This window comes from Pongo abelii, chromosome 1, assembly GCF_028885655.2.
Source record: "Pongo abelii isolate AG06213 chromosome 1, NHGRI_mPonAbe1-v2.0_pri, whole genome shotgun sequence".
NCBI classification, from domain to species: Eukaryota; Metazoa; Chordata; class Mammalia; order Primates; family Hominidae; genus Pongo; species Pongo abelii.
The window spans coordinates 45185159-45209409 of NC_071985.2; the positions used below are offsets into that span (position 1 = coordinate 45185159).

The 24251-nt window shown below is 48.3% G+C and overlaps 1 protein-coding gene across 6 annotated transcripts in view; it reads left to right on the forward strand.

Moving 5' to 3' along the window:
- The window catches only part of PLEKHA6 (pleckstrin homology domain containing A6), a 157397-nt gene that overhangs the window by 32305 nt on the left and 100841 nt on the right, over positions 1–24251 (forward strand). The gene's annotated exons all lie outside the window — the stretch shown is intronic.

Sequence of the window (24251 nt, forward strand, 5' to 3'; positions counted from 1 at the left end):
GGGGCTATCCAATGGGGCAGCAGCTCCTCTAGGAGCCATAGCTTCCCTTTGCAGAACAGGCCTTCTCTGAATCCGGAAACCAAGTGTCCTCACTTAAAGCCAGCTTAACCATCTGCTGGTGGCTAGCAGGGTGAGCTTCACTCATTCTCTTCTTTTCTCTGTACTCCTCTCCACACCTTTCTGCTCTTCCTTGCTATCCCTGTAACAGGGGTCACTTTTCTTGTGTGTGTTCAGATGTAAGTGTGGAGAGTGACTGGGAAGTTGGGTGAGCTGATTTTCTCCAGGGCTTCTGGTCTCTTATCATTAAGGTCAAGTGACTCAGCAGAGAAAGGAGGGTTTGCTCCAGTGGCTTTGCTGGGGGGAACCTGCTCTGGGGTCGGGGGGAGCAGAACATAGTGTGGGGGAAGAGGGGACAGGAGGAGTCGTTGTTGGCCCTGCTGTTCTTTTCAGGGAAATGCTAGAGTGCCTCCTCCACCAGCTCTCTAGTACTTGTGCTGTGGGTGAGGCTGAACCCAGGTCACAGTGCACGTGGGTGCTGAGGGAGGGTAACGGGGAGATCCTGTGACATCTGCCTCATGGTGGCACCCAGACCTGAGGGGGGCGGGAAGAAGAGAACCTGAGACCTGTGGAAGAGTGGCACAGCAGAGATGGGGAGTGTGGAGAGGGTTCTCAGTGGAAAGAAACCTCAAAGGGAGTGGGGCCAGGGGGCTGAGCAAGGAAGCCTGGGTTGGCAGGCATAGGGGAAGCTCAGGCACCTTCTGATGGGCTGTGTGTGGTCAAGCTGTCCTGGTCTCCTTGTTAGGAAAGTCTGGCAGGGAGGGGGTAGAGTGGTAAGCATGGAGACAGAGAGTGTCTAGACCTCAGGAAGGACTTTTTTGTATCAAAATAGAAAGCATCCCAATCGGGCCCAGTGTCTTCCAGAATTGGTGTTGTCAAAACCAAGGCCAAAGTCATCAACACTTATACTTATTAAGTTATATTTTTTAAAGTGTCCTTTAATTGGCTGAATCAGCCGGTTGGAAATAGAAGTTGTTCTGAAATATTCCATCCACATATGTCTTTCTCGCCGATAAATGTGTATCTCCCCACAGCAATTAACATAATGTCTTGAAAGAGTTGGTGCTCGGTAAGTCGCCTTCCCCACCTTCCCCAGGCGTTATGCTTGGGGCAGGGGTGACATACAAGGGATGAGGTGCGGGAACTCCGGTTATGATGGAACTCTCACACCCACATCTTTTCCTGGGCTAGATTTCAGCTTGTTTCTCCACCTTCTGGCTCAGAGCCAGGATCCCTGCTTCCCAGTCACTGGCTGAAGGATTGGCAGGACGGGGTTGGATCACATCTTGTCTGTCCTTTTCTGCTTTCCTCCTTGGAGATGTTGCTTTGTCACTCACTTCTGGGGCACCCTGATAATATGGATGAGGTACTGGTCTGTAGTATAATTTGGGTTAGAAAACACTGAACCTCTTTTATACTTTTTATAATTGACTCTATATATTTTTAAACATTTCTTTTTTTTTTTTTTTTTTTTTTTTTTTTTGAGATGGAGTCTCACTCTGTCACCCAGGCTGGAGTGCAGTGGCACAATCTCGGCTGACTGCAACCTCTGCCTCCCGGGTTCAAGCAATTCTCCTGCCTCAGCCTCTGGAGCAGCTGGGATTACAGGTGTGCTCCACCACGTCCAGCTTATTTTTGTATTTTTAGTAGAGACGGGGTTTCACCATGTTGGCCAGGCTAGTCTTCAACTCCTGAGCTCAAATGATCCACCTGCCTAGGCCTCCCAAAGTGCTAGGATTACAGGCGTGAGCCATCAAGCCCGGCCTTAAATGTTTGTTTTTGAGAAGGAGCGGGCTATTTTCAGCCGGCTTAGGGGAGTTTATCACTCCCACAAGAACCTCAGGAGAGAACGGGTCAGGGAAGAGCGAGGTGTCAGCAGCAACAGCTCATTTACATATTTTCTGCATCTCTTCCCTTGGCTCAAATTGCAGGCATCCTGGCCAAGTTTCTTTATTTTTTTGGGATAGGGTCTTGCTGCATTGCCCAGGCTGGTCTCAAACTCCTGGGCTTAAGCTATCCTCCTGCCTCAGCCTCCTGAGTAGCTGGGATTATAGGCACGCCCCACTGAGCCTGGCTCTGGCCAAGTTTTAGTCTGGGCATTACTGTCACTTTCTCTCCATCACACACACCAAAATCAGGGGCAAGTCTGGGCTTAATGTAGCTCATTATAGATGCTGTGCTCCTGGTGTCAGAGTCTATTTTTCCAGATGGAATGACCGGGATGGGGGAGGGACTGAGAGTCTCAGCCTTGAAAGTAATCTTTCACTTGGTCAGCTTTTCTCCCATATAGCAGGCGCCTTTCTAGTGTCTTGGGCACATGGTCAGGCCAGCCACTGCTTGAAAGCCCCCAGTGACTAGGAGCACTGCCCTGTGAAGTAGCTTTTTCTATTGTTATGGACAGTTTCAACTTGTATCATTCCTTAATGTTGAGCTTAAGTTTCCTTCTAACTTCCACACGGTGGTACCAGTTCAACATCCTGGCCATGCTTTTCTGGGCTCACTTGTTTGTCATTGTTTCAAGGGTCAGACAAGTATGGGGAGAGCGTATAACCCAGTGGGGAAGATACGGGGTCTGTCATATGCCTGCCTGGGTTTGCACTTGGCTTCCCACTCACCAGCTGTGCGACCCTGGTTATAATCCTTAACCTCTCCGAGCCTTGGTTTAGTCATCTGTAGAATGTGAGTGATGATGGTACTTACCTCACAGAGTTGTTGAGAGGGTTAAATACATTAATACATGTAAAAAGCTTGGAACAGTGCCTGGCAACCAAAGGCAATTCAGTACATGGTAGCTTTTAATCTCTCTTGAAATAAATTGTCTGGAATTGAACACAATACTCTAGATGTGGTCTGTTCCATGGGACCCTGATGCCCTCCAACTTGATGATATATTTCTATTATGTCAGACTAAATTTGCAAATCACTGGTGTTTAAATTGAGCTCATTGTACTGAAGCCCTCAGGTTATTTTCCCACGGACAGCTGTCAGGCTTAGATCTCCCCTTTGCTGCATAAAAGATGTGATCTGAGTTACAGGGAAGGTCAGGGTCAAGGGGAGCCCAAAGCCTCCCCTCACATTGGTTCCAAACACACATGAACTCTCATTGATGCAGTCGTGTCCTTTTTATAATGCTGTTCTGCGATCTGGTGTTCTATTTGGAAAATCTCTTGACCCACACTGGGCTAAAATAAAATTCCCTCCCCATGGGTCTTTTCTTTCTTTCAGTGGGTCTCTTTTATTCTTCTTTGCTCATTCATTGCATTTGCTTATCAGGTGAGCTGAGCACTTACTGTTGGGAACTTCCTTACCTCCAACTCTAGCTCCTCTACTTCTCCAAGTTTCCAGGCTATAGGGGAAAAGACACAGTTGCCCACAGCATAATCAGAGTGACTGTTTTCACAGACAAACCTCTGGGGCTCTCTAAATCCTTGCTCTTCATGGTCCACTAGCATCTGTATCATCAGGGAGTTTGCTGGAAATGCAGAATCTCAGGCCTCACCCCAACATGCTGAATCAGAATCTATGTTTTAACAAGACCCTCCAGGTGATTCATATGCACATTAAAAGTGGAGAAGTCTTGCTCTAAGTTATTCAATGTGGAGTAGGAATGTGGAAAGCAAGAAGCCTATCTTTCAAGGCCTTGAAAGTAGTCCTACTGACCAGGTTCCTGGGGACATAAAGCTATTTCTATACTATTTGATCACAAGCTATTTCTTGGAATGCTCATAATAAAGGTTTTTTTTGTTTGTTTGTTTTTGCTTTGTTGCCCAGGCTGGTCTTGAACCCCTAGAGCAATTCTCCCGCCTCAGCCTCCCGAGTAGCTGGGACTACAAGCGTGCACCACTGTGCTCAGCTCATAATGTTTTTATAAAATACTCATTTTCTTTTCTTTTCTTTTCTTTTTTGAGACAGAGTTTCATTCTGTCGCCCAGGAGGGAGTGTAGTGGCACAATCTCAGCTCACTGCAACCTCTGCCTCCCAGGCTCAAGTGATCCTCCTGCCTCAGCCTCCCGAGTAGCTGGGATGACAGGAATGTGCCACCATACATGGTTAATTTTTGTATTTTTAATAGAGACGGGGTTTCACCATGTTGGCCAGCCTGCTCTTGATTCCTGACATCAAATGATCTGCCCGCCTCAGCCTTTCAAAGTGCTGGGATTACAAGCATGAGCCACTGCACCCGGCCACTCATGCATTTAAAAAATATAGATTGTACTTGTGTTTCAAACCTCTGGATATGTACAGTTGGAATCTTAAAGTTTAAATGTTTGGTTTTATATTTCTGATCTACTTTTTTGGTTAATATTAGGCTATGATTCCAGTATATAGAATCCTGATTCTGTCATCACTGTGTTAGTCATCCCTCCCAGCTTTGTCGGTAGCAAATCTGATAACCATGCCTTCTAAGTCTTTATGCAAATCATGGATGAAAATGTAGACCACAGCAGGATCAAGAACAGATCCCTGTGGTGCACCCTTAGAAGCTCATTCATTTATTTAGCCAGCAATGTTGACTTCCAGAGCTCCATCCCTGCAATCAGATGAACTGGTTATAGCTCCACCCCTGTTCCCTGCTGACCTTTGGCAAGGTATTACTGCACTAGACTCCCGGTTCTTTATCGTAGCCAAGGAAGTTGGAGTAGTCACCAGCATCCTCTGGGGGTGCTTTAAAGAAATGCATGTTCCTGGGCCCCTACCCTTTCCCCCACAGATCCTGGTTCAGTTGGTCTGTGGTGGGTACCCAACACCAGTATTTTGAAAAAGCCCTCAAAGCAGAGAGCAAAAAGTTCTCTAGGTAATTCTAGTGTGAAGCCAGGATTGAGAACCACTGGACCAGATAATCTCTAACAACCATGATCTGCCTTCCTGATCCAAGAGGATTCCTGGGGGCCTGGTACACATCCTCTGGGGCCTCTTGTCCTATGGCCTGAGCCCTGCTGGCTGCAGACCACGATAGGAGAGGGGGCCTAGCTGGCTGGTAGAGCACTGTGGCCAGGCACCAGGTATTCTGTACAGGGCTATAAAGCACCCTGGTCTTCCCCACATCCCTGGGAGAGGTGTTGGGATGCCTTCTATCAGGTGCTCGCTCTCCTGCCCATCTTCTCTGGACAAAAGAATCATCTCTGACTTCTCTGAAGTTAGCTCCTTCTCTGTGTTTCTGAGCTTGCTGCTTAACAAAAATAGCCAAAGGCCAGTGTAAGTCTGTTTCGGGGAGTCAGCACCCTGTCTGATTCCTCTCTTTGTCTTCTGTTTCTTTCCTCCCATAACTCTGGAGGCAACAGCGCCTCTGAGGCCTTCTCTTGCATCTCTTTCCCTCTATAGACTCCCACAGGCTGAGGACTGCACCACTCCAGAGCCATAGCAGCTCCCAGGAATGTTGCTGGCCAACGCATGCACACAAAAAGACCTCTCTGACATGGCCCTGGGGGTCAGGGTACCTACTTGCCCAGCTTGGCTCATTTGAGGCAAGACCCCAAGCCCTACCTTGGGGCTCAGGTTGTTGCTTTGAGCATCGCTTGCCTGCTTCTGGGATATGAGTGTGTCCAGGATGTGTGGTCTCATCTTCTCCCTGCCTCTCCACAGTTGTGCTGGTATGGGAGTGTCTCTGCAGTGGGCCTGTTAATTGGTGCTTCAGCTGGCTGATTGACTCTAATGCGGGTGAACATTTATTTACCCCAGCAGCCGCCTCTCAGACAGCCGTTAATTGCAGGCACGAGAGAGACAATAATTACGGGATAATGGGTGGCTTTTGTGTGAGTCCTTCTCTTTGCACTGTGTCAGCAAACACAGAGGGTTTGTTTTCTAACATTCAGCTACCCTGCTGGGGAATAACACACCCCCCTCCCACTCACTCCATCCCTGTCATCCAGTCCACCCTTCCCTTTCCCTGTCCTGGGTGACAGAACATGTTCCAATTTTCCAAAATATTGTCTCCTTCCAATTCTCATGCAGTCATGACCCCATTTTTTTGATTTGTGAGGTCTAACTCGTACTTTTAAAAAAGTAGTGCTTAATTAACTTTGCCTAAAAATGGGTAAGCAAATGTTAAACTATATGCCTATTCCATGTGCCTCCTGATCTTTGTTAATGTGTTTATATAGTTGTAATTGATGTGTAGCTAGTGTCTTGTGTCATGAATTTCTTTTTTGTTTAATATTATTTTATACAAACACTCCCAGGTATGATAATGATCTATAAATTTGTCATTTTAAATAGCTATAAGTAATTCTGTCATGTTGCTCCATTACTGGATTGCTTTTCTCTTATTACTGAGAATTTGGGTTGTTTCCAGTTTGTTGCTATTATGAATAGCTCTGCTATAAATGTCTTTATATGTACCGATTTTCCCCCTAGTTATTTCCCTGGGGGTTCATTGAATTATGAAGTTATATTGATCTGGGATCCTGTTGGGAAGAATGGAGGAGCTTGGGGAGCTGGAGGCTACTGGGAGAGTTTAACTGATTCCCTCCTCTCCCTCTCCCAGCACACAATTCCTCTTCTTCTCACCTCTTTTCACATCCATTTTGAGTATGATCCTTGCCCCAATTTCCCTGGTAACAGCCCAGGTTGGTGAGATGGAGACTTGGTGTTCCGGTTATGTATTGCCACATAGCAGGCCACCCAAAATGTAGTGGCTGAGAACAAGGGCTGATGCCTGTCTCTCAGGGTTCTCTAGGTTGACTGGGCTCGGGGAGGGGTGGCCCTTGCTTGGGTCATTTCCGGCCGTGGCCGTCCTCTGAAGGCTCGACTGGCTGGGCCGCCAGGGAGGCTCCTCACATGTCTGGCAAAGGATGCCAGCTGTCATCGGGGAGCTCAGCGGGGCCTGTCAACCTGAGCACCACAAGTGGCCTCTCCACGTGGCTTGGACTTCCCTCAGTGAGGCGGTTGGTTCTAAGACAGAATGTCTCAAGAGAGCGTTCCAGGAGACCCAAGTGGAAACTGCAAGGCTTCTTATGCCCTAGCCTCAGGAGTCACACAGAGTCATGTCCGTTACATGCTGCTGGTCCAACTGAGCCTGCCCAGATGCATGGGGTGGGAAATTGACTCCACTTCCCAATGGGAGGGAACAGCAAAGAATCTGCAGACCTCTTTGGTCTTCCACTCTTGAAGACTGAAAGCATGTATTGGTTAGCAGCCTATGCATCCTACCGTGGCCTGCCTTAGGAGAGACCTTGTGAGAGTCCCTCTCCCCATCCCCTTCATTTCCACAGAAGCAGTCTGCTCCTGTCTTACTTCCATTTACCAAAATCCTGCCCGTTTTCAGAGGCCATCTGATCTCTCAGCCTTCCTTGGTTGCCCACAGGAGCCACAAGGCTCCCTGTCTTTATCTGCCTTTGTCTCACATGGCTCTTCTCACAGTTATTTATGGGCTTGGCTTGCTAGGTTGTAAACTCTTGGAAGGCAAAGACTCTGTCATGTTCTTCTTGTTAATCTCGACACTCCACCCTAAAGACCTAGTAAAGTTCCTGGCATAGAAAAGGGCTTCCATAAATTCCATCTGCTTTCCCCTTTTTCACACATTTGAGACTGCACTGCCTGTTGAACTAATGAGTTCTTATGAACTAATGACCTTAATGAAGCAGGGGGTGGTGGGAAGAGAACAAGCACTTGCCACACACTTCGTATGTGCACTTAACAGAGCAGGCTAGGAGCTTTACATATATTCTTTTACATCTTTTACATATGTGGCAGCCACTGGGAAGGGGCCTCCTTGGTAGAGCTGGAAAGTAAGCAGCAGCATTCCTATTTTATAGAGGATGGAGCTGAGGTTTGGAAATGTTAAGTAACATGTGCACAGTGACATAGTGGGGTCACCTAGTTAGAAAGTCATGGAGCCATAATTCAAACCTAGGTCTTCGGGAATTTAGGGCACATATTCCCTCCTGCACGCTTAACCTCTTGGAACCTGAGTTTCCTCATCTGTCAATGGAGAGAAAAATACTTCATAGGGTTGTTTGGATGAAAAGAAGTAAGACTGTAAGCCATCCAGGGCTGCAATTGGCATCGAGTAGGCATTCATTCCCTATTGCCTGTCACGCCATGGCTTCTTGTTCTCAAGGCTTTGACAAACACTTTACCCACCTGGCATGCCTTTGTGGCTGGCAATGCAGTTGACGGGTTTGCCCTCCTCATCTTTGGGTGTGTGTGTTGTTCACCAGCATACATATGACTACTGTGGTACATGCCTCCCAATTACTCCTCCCCTCCCACTGGAGCACAAGTGAGTCATTTTCCGTGGATTCCACCCCCAAGTGAGAGACCGCCATCTTCTTTGTAACACAGTGTCGACAGCCAGGTCTCCAGTCACCCCAGAGGCTTCTCCTAGAGCAGCTGAGGCGAGGGATTCCACCCTTCCACATTAATTGCTTTTGTTTGCTCCTTTAAAATTAATTCCAACGAGAGCTCATTAATTCTTTCTTTTTCCTCATCTCATGCTCACTTGTTGCCTTCACTACTCAGTTCTGTTTTCCATTTTTTGGTCTTGCTCTGTCTCAGCATATAGGGGCCCCATTCAGAATGATTCTGCAATGGTGACATCTCGCTGGGTGAGTTAGGATGTAGGCTAGTAAGGAGGTAGCAGCTACTGGGAAGGGGCTTGCTTGGTAGAGCTGGGGAGAGCTATAATTTATGTCTTTTGCTTCCTGATTCCCTTCCTTCTTATTCCTTTGGCTCTGGTCTCCTCGTTCTCTGGCCCAAAGCACTGCCTGGGAAGGGAGGAGCTGGCTGGTTTAGGCGTCCACTAGTCTGGTCTGATCTGTCCCTTCATTCCCCAACTCAGTTTCATCTCCCACTCCCCTGCCTGGCCATTGATATATGGCATAGAGTTGCCAGAATCACAGAAGGCAGAGGAGATGGAATTCTTTCTCTTAACTCTTCTCATAGCCTTCCCTCCAAGGGTTCAAACTGAAAAGTCTAGGAGTCCAGAAAGGGATGAGATTTTAAAAACTCTTTCCTCCCTGCCTTCAGGCTCTTCTTTCTTCCCAGTGCTAGTCCTTTGGAGGAGCAGCAGGGCTCTGGGGCAGGCAAAATGGAAGCCTTCCCAGCAAACTGCCCTGCCAGAGCCTTGGAGGAGGCCTCTTTAGACCTGGCTTTCTTTATTGTTCTGGTACAGCCCTAGCAGGGGACTTGTCACAGGCAGTTGCTAGCTTTTGTGATTCTGTTCCAGTCATTGACCTGGATGCCTGGAGTTTGACAAATCTTCAAGTAAGGAAAAGCATTTCCTGCATCCGTGTGAATTTGCAAATATATGTCTTTTGTGCTTACAAGCCCATGGGAGGGTGAGGCAGGGAGGAGGAGGGCAGAATGCAAGCTAGGCAGTATGCAAGTTGGCCTAGTGCATGATCTAAGTATTTTCCCCGGTGTATGTATGTGCATGCACACACACACACACACACACACACACACACACACACACACACACACACACACACACACACACACACACACACACACACACACACACACACACCCCCCTACCTCTTTCAGGAGGTCTGCCCTGATGGCCTCAGCTAGAACTAACCTCTCCTTCCACTGAATTCCTGTGGCACCAGTGACTTGTATCACTCACAGCAAATCTATGCTTTCAGTTGTACGGTGGTAGCAGAAGATTGCATTGGGTAAATAAGTTGGGGCTGGATTATAAAAGGCCTTGCATTTCAAGCCTCCATCCTGCAGACAGTAGAGAAGCACTGCAGGTTTGTGAGCCAGGGCATGATTGGATTGTCACTTGTGGGGAGCAGGGAGACCAGACCAGAGGTGGAGGCACCCTGTTATCTCAAGGGCAACAGGACTGGGGATGACTTGGTGCAGGTGGGTTGCTGGACCAGTTTAATCTGCGGTCTGAAGGCAGTGTCGTGGACAGGGAAGATTGATTGGTGATAAGGGTTTAGGATGCCACACTGACAGCTGTTGTGGGGGCTCAGTGGGTGTGGTTGGGGACCTGTGTCTTAGGGTAGAGTTGGTGACTGGAGACAGAAGAAGACCAGATGGAATTAGGTACAGGACCCTTACAAAGCCCTTCTTGACACTAGAGAAGTTCACACTGGGCCACCCCCTTATGTAGGGGCATGTGCCCGGGAACGCTTTAGGGGCTTCTCTTAAAGGTGACGTGGCAGAATTATTTGCTGGCTATCAAAGTTATTGAGATGAGGTGACAGGGGCTGTGGCAGAGCAGAAGCTATGGGATCCGGGTCCAAAGACAGGTACAGATGTGCCCTGCCCATGCCACATGGACACTGTCATCCCCCACAGCCCAGCTCAGAGCAGCTGGCCCTTTCACTCCCCCGAGGCTCAGCATTTACTGCCCAGACAGAAAAGGGGAGGGATGACATGACTGCTTGTCTGTCTGCTTTCTCCCAAGGTCACCTTTGTCTCTGCTTGTCAAAACTGGCATCATCTCCCTGGCACTGCCAGTCCTGGAGCTGGGGGCTGCATGGTGTTCCCTCAATGTCTTCTTGCCTTAACTCAGTTGCTCTGGCAAAGAGCAGAGAGAGGTGCAGCGGCCACTGAGGCGTAAAGATGCCTTTGAGAGATGGGATCCCCTTCAGACTCTTCTTTAGCCCTGAAGTGCAGCCTCCCTCCCTGCCCCCTACCCCAAGAGGGGCCTTCTCCAGGACCTTTCTCTGCTGGGGAAGGAAGGGAGGGACTTGGTCCAAGGGGGCCAGCCTGGCTGTCTATATGTTGAGAGGAGTTGTCTGCAGTGCTGGGCTGAGGCCAAGCTAAACACCCCCCTGCCCAGCTGCCTGAGCCATTCTGCTTTCCTGGATTGGCGGGGAATGGGAGAGATTGTGTATGTGTGTGGGGGGAAGTGGTGGGGGCAGGGGTTTGTTATCTGCAGGTTAACCCTTGGGAGGCCAAGGGGAAGGAAAGCATCCAGTGGGAAAGTGCCACTGTCTGTTTCTTGGATAGGTGATCTCATCCAGATCAAGTCCTTTAGCGGAAGCTAGGAGATGGGGTGTGGATGGGGAAGGAAGAGACATTGGTCAAAGGGTACAAAGTTTCAGTTAGACAAGGGGAATAAATTCTGGTGATCTATTACACAGCATGATGACTATAGTTAATAATAATACAATAATAAAGTATATTTTTAAATTGCTAAAAGAGTAGGTTTTATTTTATTTTATTTTTTTTTAGACAGAGCCTTGTTCTGTCACCCAGGCTGGAGTGCAATAGTGCAATCTTGGCTCATGTAACCTCCACCTCCTGAGTTCGAGCTATTTTTGTGCCTTATCCTCCCAAGTAGCTGGGATTATAGGTGTGCACTACCGCACCCGGCTAATTTTTGTATTTTCAGTAGAGATGCGGTTTCACCATGTTGGCCAGACTGATCTCAAATTCCTGGCCTCAAGTGATCCACCCACCCTGACCTTCCAAAGTGTTGGGATGACAGGCATGAACCACCCACTGCGCCCTGTCAAGAGTAGGTTTTAAATGTTCTCACCACAAAGAAATGATATGCGAAGTGGTAGATATATTAATTAGCCTAGTTTGATCATTTCACAATGTATACATGTATCAAACCATTGCATTGTACCCATAAATAGATGCAATCATTATTTATCAATTAGAAAAGAAGACCAAGTTTGGAATGATAGCCCCAGAACCATCCTCCATGGTGATCTTATGGGGAGCACAAATGTATGTCATAGGTAATTAGGAAAGTTGTTTGGAGGGTCAGAGTCTTTGACTCCCTCTCTTAGGACAAAGATTTGAGATTTGACTGAGCAGGATACAAAGGCTTTGCGTCCCACTCATCTTGTTGCCTCTCCCTGCCACCCTCGGCTCTCCCGCTGTGATGGAGGGTTAGCTATGCTGTCCGCCTTCATCCCTTGCCCAGAAGCATGTTCACCACAGGAGAGCTTTTCCAGGCACCTGGACCGAAGCATGTCTGTCCTTACTGCACTTGTATTTCATCCCATCCCAGGACTTCCCCCGGAGCAGGTTCTAGAAATGGGATTCTCTTCCTTGCCACCCCTGCTTTCATATTACCCTTGGCCATTGTGTTCAAGACCTGGGGACAAATAGTGCAAGGCTAGGCCTCCTCAGAGCTCCCAACCTCAGAGGGACCTTACCATTTTAAATAGGCTGATTAGGAAAGCTTGCCAATGATCAGGAGCACAAAGAATGGACGTTTTTTGTTTTTAAGGGAGTTTTTTGCTAATGAAACCTTGGACTGAAGCCACTGAACTTGCCCGGTCTGGAAGTGGGTTGCTAACTGCATAGCCTGAGAAGGAGCTCTCCCCCAGGGCAGCTGGAGAGCAGGGGCCAGGAGGTTCCTCCCAGAGAGCAGGACCTGGGCTGCAGGATTTCCCCTTCCCTGCAGGCTGAGCCCTGGCCTGCTGAAGCGGGTGAGAGAGAGCTCTGAGCTGGAGAGTCAAAGATCTGGGTTCCTAGCTGGCTTTGACACTTCCCTAAGGATGTGTAACTTCAGATCATTCACTATCCCCTTTGAGCTCTAACTGTCTAAATCAGCCTAGAAGGAGGGATAATAATATAGTGCTTCCTTTGGGTTATGTGAAGCTGCAATGAAAAATAGTCAATGTGTGTATAACGCTATGCAAATGTCAGAGATTATTATTAATATTGTTATTGTTCTTAGGAGAGGCAGAGAACTGGAGTCCTGGGTTTGAGCTGTACTTTCACTTGGAAGTTTCTGCAGCCCACAGCTTCCTCCCCAGGAGAGTAAAGAAGGGGCCTTTGGGGTGGGAATTGCCTGCTCCTCCAAGCCACTTTGCTTTGGGCAAAGCCCTGGAGGGTTAGAGAAACCCTAGTCATCCTACAAACACAAATCCCAGGGCCAGATCATTCCTCCCTGCCCCTGTCCCTTCCTTCCCCTTCTTCCTCACTCTGTTCACTCAGCCAGTTTTCATTTCTCGCCCGGTGGAGCTGGGGGCCTCTGGCTCTCCTGGGCAGGGTGCCCGAGGCCTGGGGGCCTGGGTCTTCTCTGTCTTGGTTTGTCGTTTGCCTTATCCTCATTTGGCGGAGGCATTGCACAGCCTAACAGTAACCTGCCTCCTCCTCCCTAGGTGGGGCAGGAACTTTCATTTATGATAATGATACTCTGCATTTATAGAGCGTCTTTTCCACTGAGAGCTCAGAGCGCTTTTCCTTCTATGCACACTCTCATCTTTCTGGAAGTGCAGGCTGAGGGAAAGAATCACAGTGACTTTCTAACTGAGGCTTGGAGGCACTGAGTAGCTTGCCTTAGGTCATGCAGCCAGCAAGTGGCAGAGCCAGGATTTGAGTTTCAGAGTTGGGACTGCTGCCGGGATTGGTCTTGAGGTCCCTGGACTTTCAGCGAGGGACTTGTTGGCCTGTTTGCTTCGTGCCTAAAGAGTGAGGACTGGGTCAGGCGCGGTGGCTCACGCCTGTAATCCCAGCACTTTGGGAGGCCAAAGTGGGTGGATCACGAGGTCAAGAGTTCAAGACCAGCCTGGCCAACATGATGAAACCCCATCTCTACTAAAAATAAAAAAATTAGCTGGGCATGGTGGCGCGTTCCTGTAATCCCAAATACTCAAGAGGCTGAGGCAGGAGAATTGCTTGAACTGGGACCTGGGAAGCGGAGGTTGCAGTGAGCTGAGATGGATCGTGCCACTGCACTCTAGCCTGGGTGACACAGCGAGACCCTGTCTTAAAAAAAAAAAATAGTGAGGACTGATTCCTGCTTGCCTGGCTTGGCATAGGTTGATTCAGAGGTAACCTCAGGCCCTGTAGTCCCTGAAGATCAGTGAGTGTGGGGAAGTGGGAGGTGGCGTAGCCTGCAGGCAGCTGTGCCTTGGCCATCTTGTGACTTCCCAGCGTGGGCATGAATATGGAACAAGCATCTTGGCTGAATTCTGGGTTAACTCTCTGTCTCCTGCAGCAACGTGCCCACAAAGGGTGAGCTAGGGCAGGCTCCTTTTGGCTCCTTGATTCGTCTGAGGTGGTGCTTCCTCCCAGCACTCCGCCCCTCAGGAGGCAGGTGGATTAGTCCACTTGTCTCTCTTCCTGGAGCAGGCTGCCAGGAGTTAGAAAAGGAAGCGTTTGGGCATGAGGTGTGTTTGCACCCCGGCTCCTGCACACCTTTCTAGGCTGGTAAGGGGAGGCTCCCTCTGAGCAAACTGGGCTGGGATGGAAACTGGGGCCTCTCGGGGCATGGGGCTTTGAGGACTGAGGGGACAGCTGGGTGACTCTAGGGGATGGGGCTTTGGGAGCCAGGGGGGACAGCTGGCTGACCGTTGACTCAGTTTCCATGTTCCCAGGGGCCTCTCTAACACTCCCTTCTCCATCTTTCTTCCCTCACTCCTTACAGTTGCTTTCTTTTTCCTTTCTCTTTTTCTTTTTTCTCCCTTTTACTCATTATTTACTTGGCAAATTTGAGCTCTGAAATAGGCCAAGCATGATTCTCTCATCTTCTATGTTCTCCCTTCCAAATGACTTCTCTAAAAACTGAATATTCATCGTCTCCCTTCTGAACTCTCTGTCCCCTTTTCCACCAATTCTCTTTCTTCCAGAATGTTCTTCTCTCCTCTCCCAAGAGCTCTGGGATCAGTAGCACCAGGAAGTGCTAAGGGAGGAAGCAGCCTGGGAGGTGCCAGCTGTTTGCCCAAGGTGGGGTTGGCTGTAGCATGGGTCACTGGGCTGGGCTGGGCTGCAGCATGGACTTGGGTGCTCAGCTCTTCTGTGTTCTTGTTCTTCCCACACCTTCTGCCTCCTTTCTTCTTCCCGTTTCCCCCTTCTGGTACCTACCTAACGCAGGCAGAAAGGCAACAAGGCATTTGATCAGTTGCTGCAGGTGCTGCTTGGCTGAGATGCTCATTCCTTTTTTTTGTTTTGTTTTTGAGGCAGAGTCTCACTTTGATGCCCAGGCTGGAGTGCAGTGGCATGATCTCAGCTCACTGCAACCTTCGCCTCCTTGGTTCAAGCGATTCTCCTGCCTCAGCCTCCAGAGTAACTGGGATTAGAGGCATGCGCCGCCACCATGCATGGCTAATTTTTTTGTATTTTTAGTGGAGATGGGGTTTCGTCATGTTGGCCAGGCTGGTCTCGAACTCCTGACCTCAGGTGATCTGCCTGCCTCGGCCTCCCAAAGTGCTAGAATTACAGGCGTGAGCCAACGCGCCTGGCTGAGATGCTTGTTCTTTCCACAACCCAGGGTACCGAAAGGCCAAACTCAGTATGAGGCTGGAGATGCTGTTTGTTTTCGGCTCTGAGCCAGGGTGATCTAGGGAAGGAGGGGTGCTTCACATCGGAAGACAGAATGAGGCTCCTCCACAACCTCATGGTGGGGCCTTGGAAGGGCTGCTTCCTCTTTGGTAGCACTGGCTCTACCTCTGTCAAAGGCTCTGAGGGGATCTGGCTATAGAAAGTGAGCTCTAACTTGTCACAGTTGTTCTGCTGGGAAGGGAAGAACAGCCTGAGGGTTCTCTCTACGAGTTCTCCAGAGCAGGACCTCCAGAGGCCTGGCCAGCTTAGAGGAGTTTATTGCACTATCGCCTAGCACAGTTACTCCTAATCTGTAGGGTCTGATTTATATTTTTAAAGCTTTTTATTAGAGAATCAAGCATACACAAAAGTAGAGAGACTGCTATAATAACACCAATGTGCCCAAGCTTCAGTGGTTTTGAAGTCTTCTCTTAGTCAGTCTTCTTTCAAGTATATTCCTGGTCCTTTCTGCCCTCTGACAATTTTGAAGCAAATCCTAGACAGCTGAATATTTCATCTCTAAAGAAAGGGACTTCCGGCCGAGCGCAGTGGCTCATGCCTGTAATCCCGGCACTTGGGGAGGTCAAGGCAGGCAGATCATCTGAGGTCAGGAGTTTCAGACCAGCCTGCCCAACATGGCAAAACACCACCTTGCAGCTTTTTGGCTAAGATCAAGTGTAAAGATAGGGACTCTAAGAAAAATACCAAAATATGATCACACCTAAACAAAATGAACAATTCCTTAATGTAATCAACTGTCCTGTTACTGTTTATATTTCCCTGATTATATATATATATTTTTTTCTAGTGTTCTTTTAAATTTGGATCCAAATCAGGTCCATTCACTGTGATTGGTCATTATAGCATTTAAATCACTCCTAATCTGTAGGTGTTCTCTCTCTCTCTTCTGAAGAAACTGGATTATATGTCTTCTTTTTTTTTTTTTTTTTTTTTTTTTGAGACAAGGTCTCACTTTGTTGACCAGGCTGGTCTCAAACTCTTGGCCTCAAGTGATCTGCCCACCTTGGCCTCTCCAGTAGCTGGGATTACAGACATGAGTCACTGCACGCAGCTTGGGTGATTGTCCTGTAGTGTTTTTCACGTTCTGGATTTGGCTGATTGCATCCTCATTGTGTCATTTAACATGTTATGCTGTCCCTGTAGTTCCTGTAAATGTAGTTAGATTTAGGGCTTAATCAAATTCAGGTTCCTTTAATTTACTTATTTGTGGGACAGAGGCAAGAATCCATTCGTGGTATGCACATCTATCAGGGGGCACACGATATCTGGTTGTCTCTTTTTTTGTGTGATATTGGCAGCCTAGATGATCTTTGCCTAGCTCCATTAATCCATTACAGGCTAATTGCCTATTAATGACTCTCTAATTAGATGTTGCTTCTTTGATCTCACAGTAAGTGATCTTTTGCTTTGGAAAGAGGCCCTTCTCTGGGAGGTGTTGTTGTGGTAGAGGCTCTGGGATGGCAACAGGATGGCCCACTCCCACCTGTTCTGGCTTCTCTGTGGATTGGTAAGACATGGGCCCCATAAAGGCCAGGTTGAAGGTCCTGGAAAGAGTCCTTTGCATTGCTTTCTAGTCATGTTTTAAGTCTTCGTACTGATGGATGGAGTCAGAGCCTGAAACATTCCAAATAACTTTTCCAATTAGCTCTGAAATACAATTCAGCCACGTTTAATCAAATTAATGCTCAGACACAAATCTTTCCTGACTATCCCCTATAATCACCCCAGGCTCTTTCTACTATCAGTGACCTAATAATAACTCTATAATAATAGCTTACAGTCTACAAAACATACACACACAAGAAGTGGTGCAACACAGAGGGTAAGAGTGGAGCTTTGAGGTCAGCAAGGTTGGCTGCGGATTGTGGGTCCACCACTTTCTAGTTGTTTGGCTTTGGGCAAGCTAGCTAACTTCTCTCCACATTAGTTTCTATCCAACCTTATAAGGTTGTTATGAATATTAAGTGAGATGATATAAACAAAGAGCTCAGCACAGTGCCTGGGATATAGTAGATGTACAACAAATGTCAGCTATTGTTATTTTGAAATCATCTACTCATAGCAATCTAGTATCTAGCTGCAAGAGTGTGCAGACACTGCACAGGGACAGAGTAGCAGTAGACAGTTGAAAGTTGACTGTGAGGCCGGGCACAGTGGCTCATGCCAGTAATCCCAGCATTTTGGGAGGCTGAGGCTGGCGGATCACCTGAGGTCGGGAGTTTGAGACTAGCCTGACCAACATGGAGAAACCCCATCTCTACTAAAAATACACAATTAGCCAGGCATGGTGGTGCATGCCTGTAATCCCAGCTACTCAGAGGCTGAGGCAGGGAAACCTGAGAGGCAGAGGTTGCAGTGAGCCGAGAGGGCACCATTGCACTACAGTGTGGGCAACAAGAGCGAAACCCTGTCTAAAAAAAAAAAAAGAAAGAAAATTGACTGTGGGTTGGGTGCAATGGCTCACGCCTGTAATCCCAGCACTTTGGGTGGCCGAGGCGGGAGGATCACCTGAGGTCAGGAGTTTGAGACCAGCCTGGCCAACATGGAGAAACCTCGTCTCTACTAAAAATACAAAATTAGCTGGGCGTGGTGGTGCATGCCTGTAATCCCAGCAACTCAGGAGGCTGGGGTAGGAGAATCCCTTGAACCCAGGAGGCAGAGGTTGCGGTGAGCCAAGATCACGCCTCTGCACTCCAGCCTGGGCAACAAGAGTGAAACTCCTTCTCAAAAATAAATAAAATAAATAAATAAAAGCAGCTTCTTTCCTTTTAATTCCAGCCAGGGTCATCAGAAAGCAGCCAGGGCTCCAGCTCTAATTTTGAGAATAATGAGGTTTTATCCAGAGAAGTCAGGGAACTGGCTTTCAGAAACACAGCGAGTCAGAGGATATGCCTTAAATGGGAAAGGAAAGCCAGCCATCCCAGCTCTCTGATACCTGCCGTATCCTTTCCTTAGGAATGGGAGCAAGTGAGAAGAGACGAGAGAGGATTGGGGTTTGGCTTAGACTTGCTTTTGTATTTTTCCCTTTTGGAGGCCTGGGTTGTCTCTTGCCCTTGAGACAGGCCCCCTGAGGCCTTGGTCTAGAGAGCCAGGTGGCTGTGCCTCCTCCCCAGGAGCTTGTGGTCCCCTGGGGCCTGGCACAGCTGCTTGTCCATCTGCCCGTGCAGATCACAGATGGAAATCTGCAGTTAGACCATTGGACACCACAACGTGCATGGACAGATGAGGAAGCCTGCTTGCAAGGTGCCGATCAACGACGGGGCTCCCAGCACTCTCCTGGGCCTCAGTGGGCCAGAGACTGCAGGCCAAGAGGGGCTCCCAGAAGGGGCCCGTTTGCATCAAGGCTCATTTGCCCTGTGCTAGCTCCTTATCGCTGTCTACTTCCTGTACCTCTCCACATGCGGGGCACTAGAGACACAAGACACCCTCTGTGGGCCTTGAGAGGGAGACAGAAGGGAATGGAGCTGAGGATAAATCAGGAGTGAGGCCTCAGGGCCAGGTGGGTGGGAGAGGTAAGAAGGATAAACAAGCAGGAAGCCCTGGTACTGCTTTCTTGGGCATTAAACGAGGAAGAATGGTGCACAGTGAACAAAATGAAATGCTGTATTTCTGTTTCACTGGGCTCGCGCCTGTTACATCCTTGAGCTACTTCTTTTGCTGGGAGTTTAGCCTTGTGACTCAAGCATGTGAGCAGAGAGTGGCAGGGTTTCTATCCCAGGAGGAGGAGGAGGGGATGGAGAGAGACTGGTCAGTGGCTGAAACCCAAGTAGCTGCTTTGTCCACAGTTCCCTACTACAGAGGCTGCCGTACTCAGCGCGCTTCTGCCTGGACCACTCCCTGCCTAAGGGCGGAGGCCACAGGGTTTGGGCAGTGAGCAGATCCTCGCCCTATTTGGATCACATACGAAGGAGGGAGCTAGTCTAAGGATGATGAAAGGCAGTGAATGCTGAGTGAGGTCAAGTCCTAGTGCTGAGCTCCATACTGGCACACAGAAGGCACTCATAAAATATATATGGAATGAATGAATGAACCAACCAACCAAGGAGAAGGAAAGGGGTTTGATTACATTTATCCTCTGACTCTTAATTCTCTAGCTTGATCCTTAGCAGTCGGATTTAGGGCTTGGATAGCAAAAATTATTTGCTAGAAATGTGTTGTGAGTGGGTGTAAGGCTTGATGATCTATCACCTGGAGCACTGCTTTGTGAATTAACCAGGCTTTTGGTTCTCTTCTTTCTCTTTTGTCTCCATGCCTCTGTGGTGCTCACTTGGGTTTGGGAGGTGGCACAGACTGGGGCAGCCATGCAAAGGCTTGTTAGAATGAGAGCTGGGAAGCCTCTGTCTGTCTGTGCTCTCATGGCCCTTTTTGGGTTCTGAATATGGGTCTCGATTGCCTCTGTTTCTTTGCCAGTGCTTTGCACATAGTGGGCACTGATAGAACATTTGATGAGCTAAGACATGACTGTGTGTTGGCACAGGCAGGAGGGAGAAGCTTTATTCTCCTGGCTGGATTGGATCTAAGGGACAGAGGAGATGAGTATCTACTTGTGCCCTCTGGTCTCCACAAACTGAATGGCACAGTTGGAGCCGGGCTCTGTTTCAGCTGGCAGAAGGGGGCATGGAACTGGAGCTGCCCTCGGCCATGGAGAAAGTTGGCCACAGCAGGACTGGACACGTGGAGTGCTCAGAGCCTGCCTCACAAAGCAGCTTAGGAGAAAATTAAGTGGACTCAAGCCAGGGGAAGCATGGCTCACTGTGCCGGATTCATTAGGGAGACGGCTGGGCAGGGTGAGGAATGGGACTTGCTGTGGGGACTCGGCCCCTTTTGTGTTCAGCCCAGTCCATATGTTAATGGAAGCCCAGTGGTGCTTGGCTTTGGCAGCCTGGAAATGGCAGCTACTACTTCTCCCCATGCTGCCCTTCCACCCCTTGTTCAACTGGGCCCTGAGATCTCTGCAGGACTAAGTGACCTTAGGGAAAGGCAGAGTAGAGTCTTGCACCAAGGCCTCCTGGGTTTGTTCACAGGCTACTCTAAGAAGCCACCAATAAGGAACTTTCTTAGGGCTCAGGGTCCTGAGCACCTTTAGAAGTTTCTAATAGGATTTTGTCTTCCAGATAGGAAGGAAAACCCATCCAGATCTTATAGAGGAACCAAAGCCCAGTGAGGCAGGGACTTGCCCACAGTAACATGCATGCTGAGGGCTCACCAAGCAGGCAGCTGGGCATTTGGGCTCCTAGTCCTGGGACCTGAGCTCTCAATATTTCTGAGCATGAAGATCTCATGTGGTGCCCATTGGTTCTTTGTCAAACCAGATATTTATTTATGTGAGTTCTTTGGTAGGGCAACCAATTTTTCTCAGTGTGCCTGAGACTCTCCCGATTTGAGCACTGAAAGTCCTGGGCAAACTGGGACAGTTGACCACCATGTCTCTAGGGATTCTTCCCCTGCCAGCCCTCTAAATCCAGTTTGCATTTCTCTTTATTGCTTTAATTGCAGGAAACATTTCTTCCTGACATTCGTTTTCTATGGGCTGACCCCAGAGAGCTGAACTTGTAGATAACTGGGAAGTAATGTTGCCTACCCAAGGTGCCTGACACTAGACTTTCCTATCTCTCAGGAGCTCTAAGACAATCAAAATAGTTGCATCTCTCTAAATGTAATTGGGGTAACTGAAGTACAGTGTGGAGGTGGCTCCTGACTCTCCCTTGCTGAAAGCTCTGATCAAATTCTGTATTCCTGGGAGGCTGACGCAGGAGAATGGCATGAACCTGGGAGGCGGAGCTTGCAGTGAGCTGAGATCGCACCACTGCACTCCAGCCTGGGCAACAGAGCGAGACTCCATCTCAAAAAAAAAAAAAAAAAAAAAAAAATTCTGTATTCCTACATCTCCTCTCTTCTAAGTAACTCAGGCATCATGTGATCTCCAGTCTCCTTTACCCAACACAGTCCGTAAGCCAAAGGACAAAGACACAAACAGGTGACACAATACCCTTTTAACGAATGGAGAAACTGATGTCTATGGAAGGTTTAGTAAGCTGTTGGCCTCAGGTCAGATAAAAACACCAGGATCCGAATCGACTTCCAATTCAGCACCTTTAGACATAAAGCCTTCAGCTTTTGTGACTTCTGGAATAGTCTCTCCACTTTCACTCATTTCTTCTGAATTGTATCCCTCCCAGATAAGACTTTGTCAGAGAAACTCAACCTCAGAGAAAACTGTTTCTAAGTTCTCTTCATTTGGTTCCTTTCCTTGTCTTATTGATGGTGAGACATTTCTGTCTCAGCATGAGCTGCCTCTCTAATGGGGACCACAAAGTAGCCAGAGCTGGAGTTTCCTATTGCCCAGCCCTGCCCTTCGTATCCTATCCCATAGAGGGCTTATTCATTGAGGCCCCTTTCTTTATCCTATTTATAGATCTTTTCAGCACGTCTTTGTGCCCAGTGACAAAACCTACTCTATCCTCTACTTCAGGCTTTGAGATACTAAAAATTTCCTTCCATCTTCAAAATCCCTTCACAATCCATAGCCCTGACTCTTACCAGGGATTTCTGGCAATCAAAGTCAGAGCAATCAAAGTCAGATTCTGGGATGTGGACCCCAAAGAGGGCTCCTGAAGTCCTCGTGCGGCTGAAACACATCCCTACCGGCTGGACTTTTATTGCACCTCATCATAGCTAGGAGTGACTCATGCAGACTCAAGCAGAACCTTGGGGCTCAGGGCAGAAGTGTGACTTCAGGTCTCACTCAACACTCGTCAGAACACTCATTCAGTATGCTTGTAATTAGAATTGAGTGATCTCATGGATGAACTGTACTGGGCTAACTTGAAGAGCACAGCTCTGGAGTCAGTCTGCCCAGGTCCTTTCCAAGTCCTGCCGCTCCATCCTCAAGCAGGATATTTAACCTGATTTTGTCTCAGGTTCCTCATCTTAAAAGAGAGGTCATAACAATAACCATCTCAAAAGGCTGTTGTGAAGATCAAATGAGTTGCATTTAGAATTATGCCTCACACAAGTATGCACTCAATAAATAGCTATTATTATAAAACTAGGTAGCTTGCACCCTCTGCCATTTACCTCTCTAGTAAGCTGTTTATTCATTTGACAAACACATACTGAGCACCTATTATGCACCAGGAATACAAGTACAACCTTGTTGAAGCTTTCCAGTTACACAAGCAGTTTATAATGCCCTCTAATCTCACATTAGCTTTCTTTCTTCCGAAATGTCCATTTGGCTGTGACAGCAGTTGAGAAGTCATCACTTTGGTCCCATCTAGCTCTCAGTGATCCTAGTCTGCATGTTGTGGGGCAAAGGCCACTTGCCTTGGGAGTCAGAGGACCTGAATTTCTATTGATGATTCAGCTGGTAACCAGCTGGGAGGTATTGGACAGGTTGCTTCATCTTTTCTGAGCCTCAGTGTCTCCATCCTACCTTGAGGGATGCTGCGGAGATAAGATGAGATAACGATGCAAAAGACCTATTGAATGTCAGGTGCTAGGATGGAGCAAAGAGAAGACAGTCCTTGCGAGAGTGCCCCATCTAAGTGCAGGGGCAGGCCTCCCCCAGGCAAGGCTCTGAAGATAATTAACATGAGTGCAAGCTCCCGGAGGGCACTGAGTGTCAGGGCCTAGCACAGTGTGCTGTGGCACATAGTAGATACACAGTTAATGCCTGCCACATAGCTGTAGACCCTTAGCAAATGTTTGTCAAATGAATAAATGTGACATAAATGGCTCTAACCAATGTAAAAGCGGGGAAGGCATTAAGTTCCCAGGAAATGCAAAGCAAAGGGAAGGTCAGGTTTGGGCATGTTCTATCAGGGAGGGCTTCCTGGAAGAGATGATTTAGATTTAGGACGGGAAGACCTTGCATCCGTAGAATGATACTCTATGGGACAGGAAGGGAATTTGCAAAATGCGTAGGGCCAGTTAGCTTGGTTGGAGTGGGAAGAGCGGTCCCCAGAATAAAAGGAGTAGGATAGGAGTTTACATGGGTAGTAGCCACAATTGGGTTTTGAGAGAGTAAACACTTGGTTGGGGGAATGTGGAGGAGCATGTGTGAGGAGTGTGATTATGGTTGTGGGGAGTAGACCACAGGAGGCCCATTATGTGCTGCCTGCCCATTAAGGAAAGAATCCCAGTGGCTGATAGCTCTGGATAATAGTGACAGTGGTTGAAGCTATGGGGGCCTGGGACTGCCTGAGACCACCGGCTAAGCAGCCAGTTTCTATTGTCCACTAACGGCACTTTGAAGGTGGTGAAAGCTGGATGGCAGCAGCCTGCTGTGCGACCCCACTGGCTTCCCAAGTCATAGCAGGGAGCTGGTGTGGCTCGTTAAGAGTCCTGGGAACTTCTGTTGCGGTGGAAAGCAAGGGCACAGAGAACTTCCAGAAGGATGCCGGGGCAGCTAGGACTAAAGTCATCCAGTTTAGAGCCTTGAGGTGAATAGATCATCATTTCCTCCCCTTAAACAAGAAGTCTGGGCACAAATAGGCGCTCATTTTTAGTGTGTTAAATTGGGCAGCATGAGACTAAAGGGGTGTGTGTAGGGGGGCAGGTTGAGACAGACCTGAGGTCCTGTGCAAGCTCTGCTGCCTCTGTATGACATTAAGAAAGCTTCCTAACCTCTCTGGGCACCACTTTTCTCATATATAAAGTCAGAGTAACAAAGACTTTTGCCAGAGAGTTAATTTGAGGACTAGCTAAAGTATAGAGAACAGTGGCTACATAGCACATGGTAAACTGCTCCACAAGTGGTGGTGGTTTATGTTTTTAGTTTCTTCTCAATATTTTTTAGTCTCCTGCTAAGGGAGAGAAGGCAGAGCATGCCCTGCCAGAGCCCCAGGGGCAGCTCCTGGGTCTGCCTTTCCTGACTCAGCAGCAGGCTGGGCCCACTCGGGACTGCACTGCCTTAAGCACTGGGGCCAGCAGACTGTGAGCCTGTCCTTTTCTCCTTTCTATTCTGGCAGACACACAGCCGACAT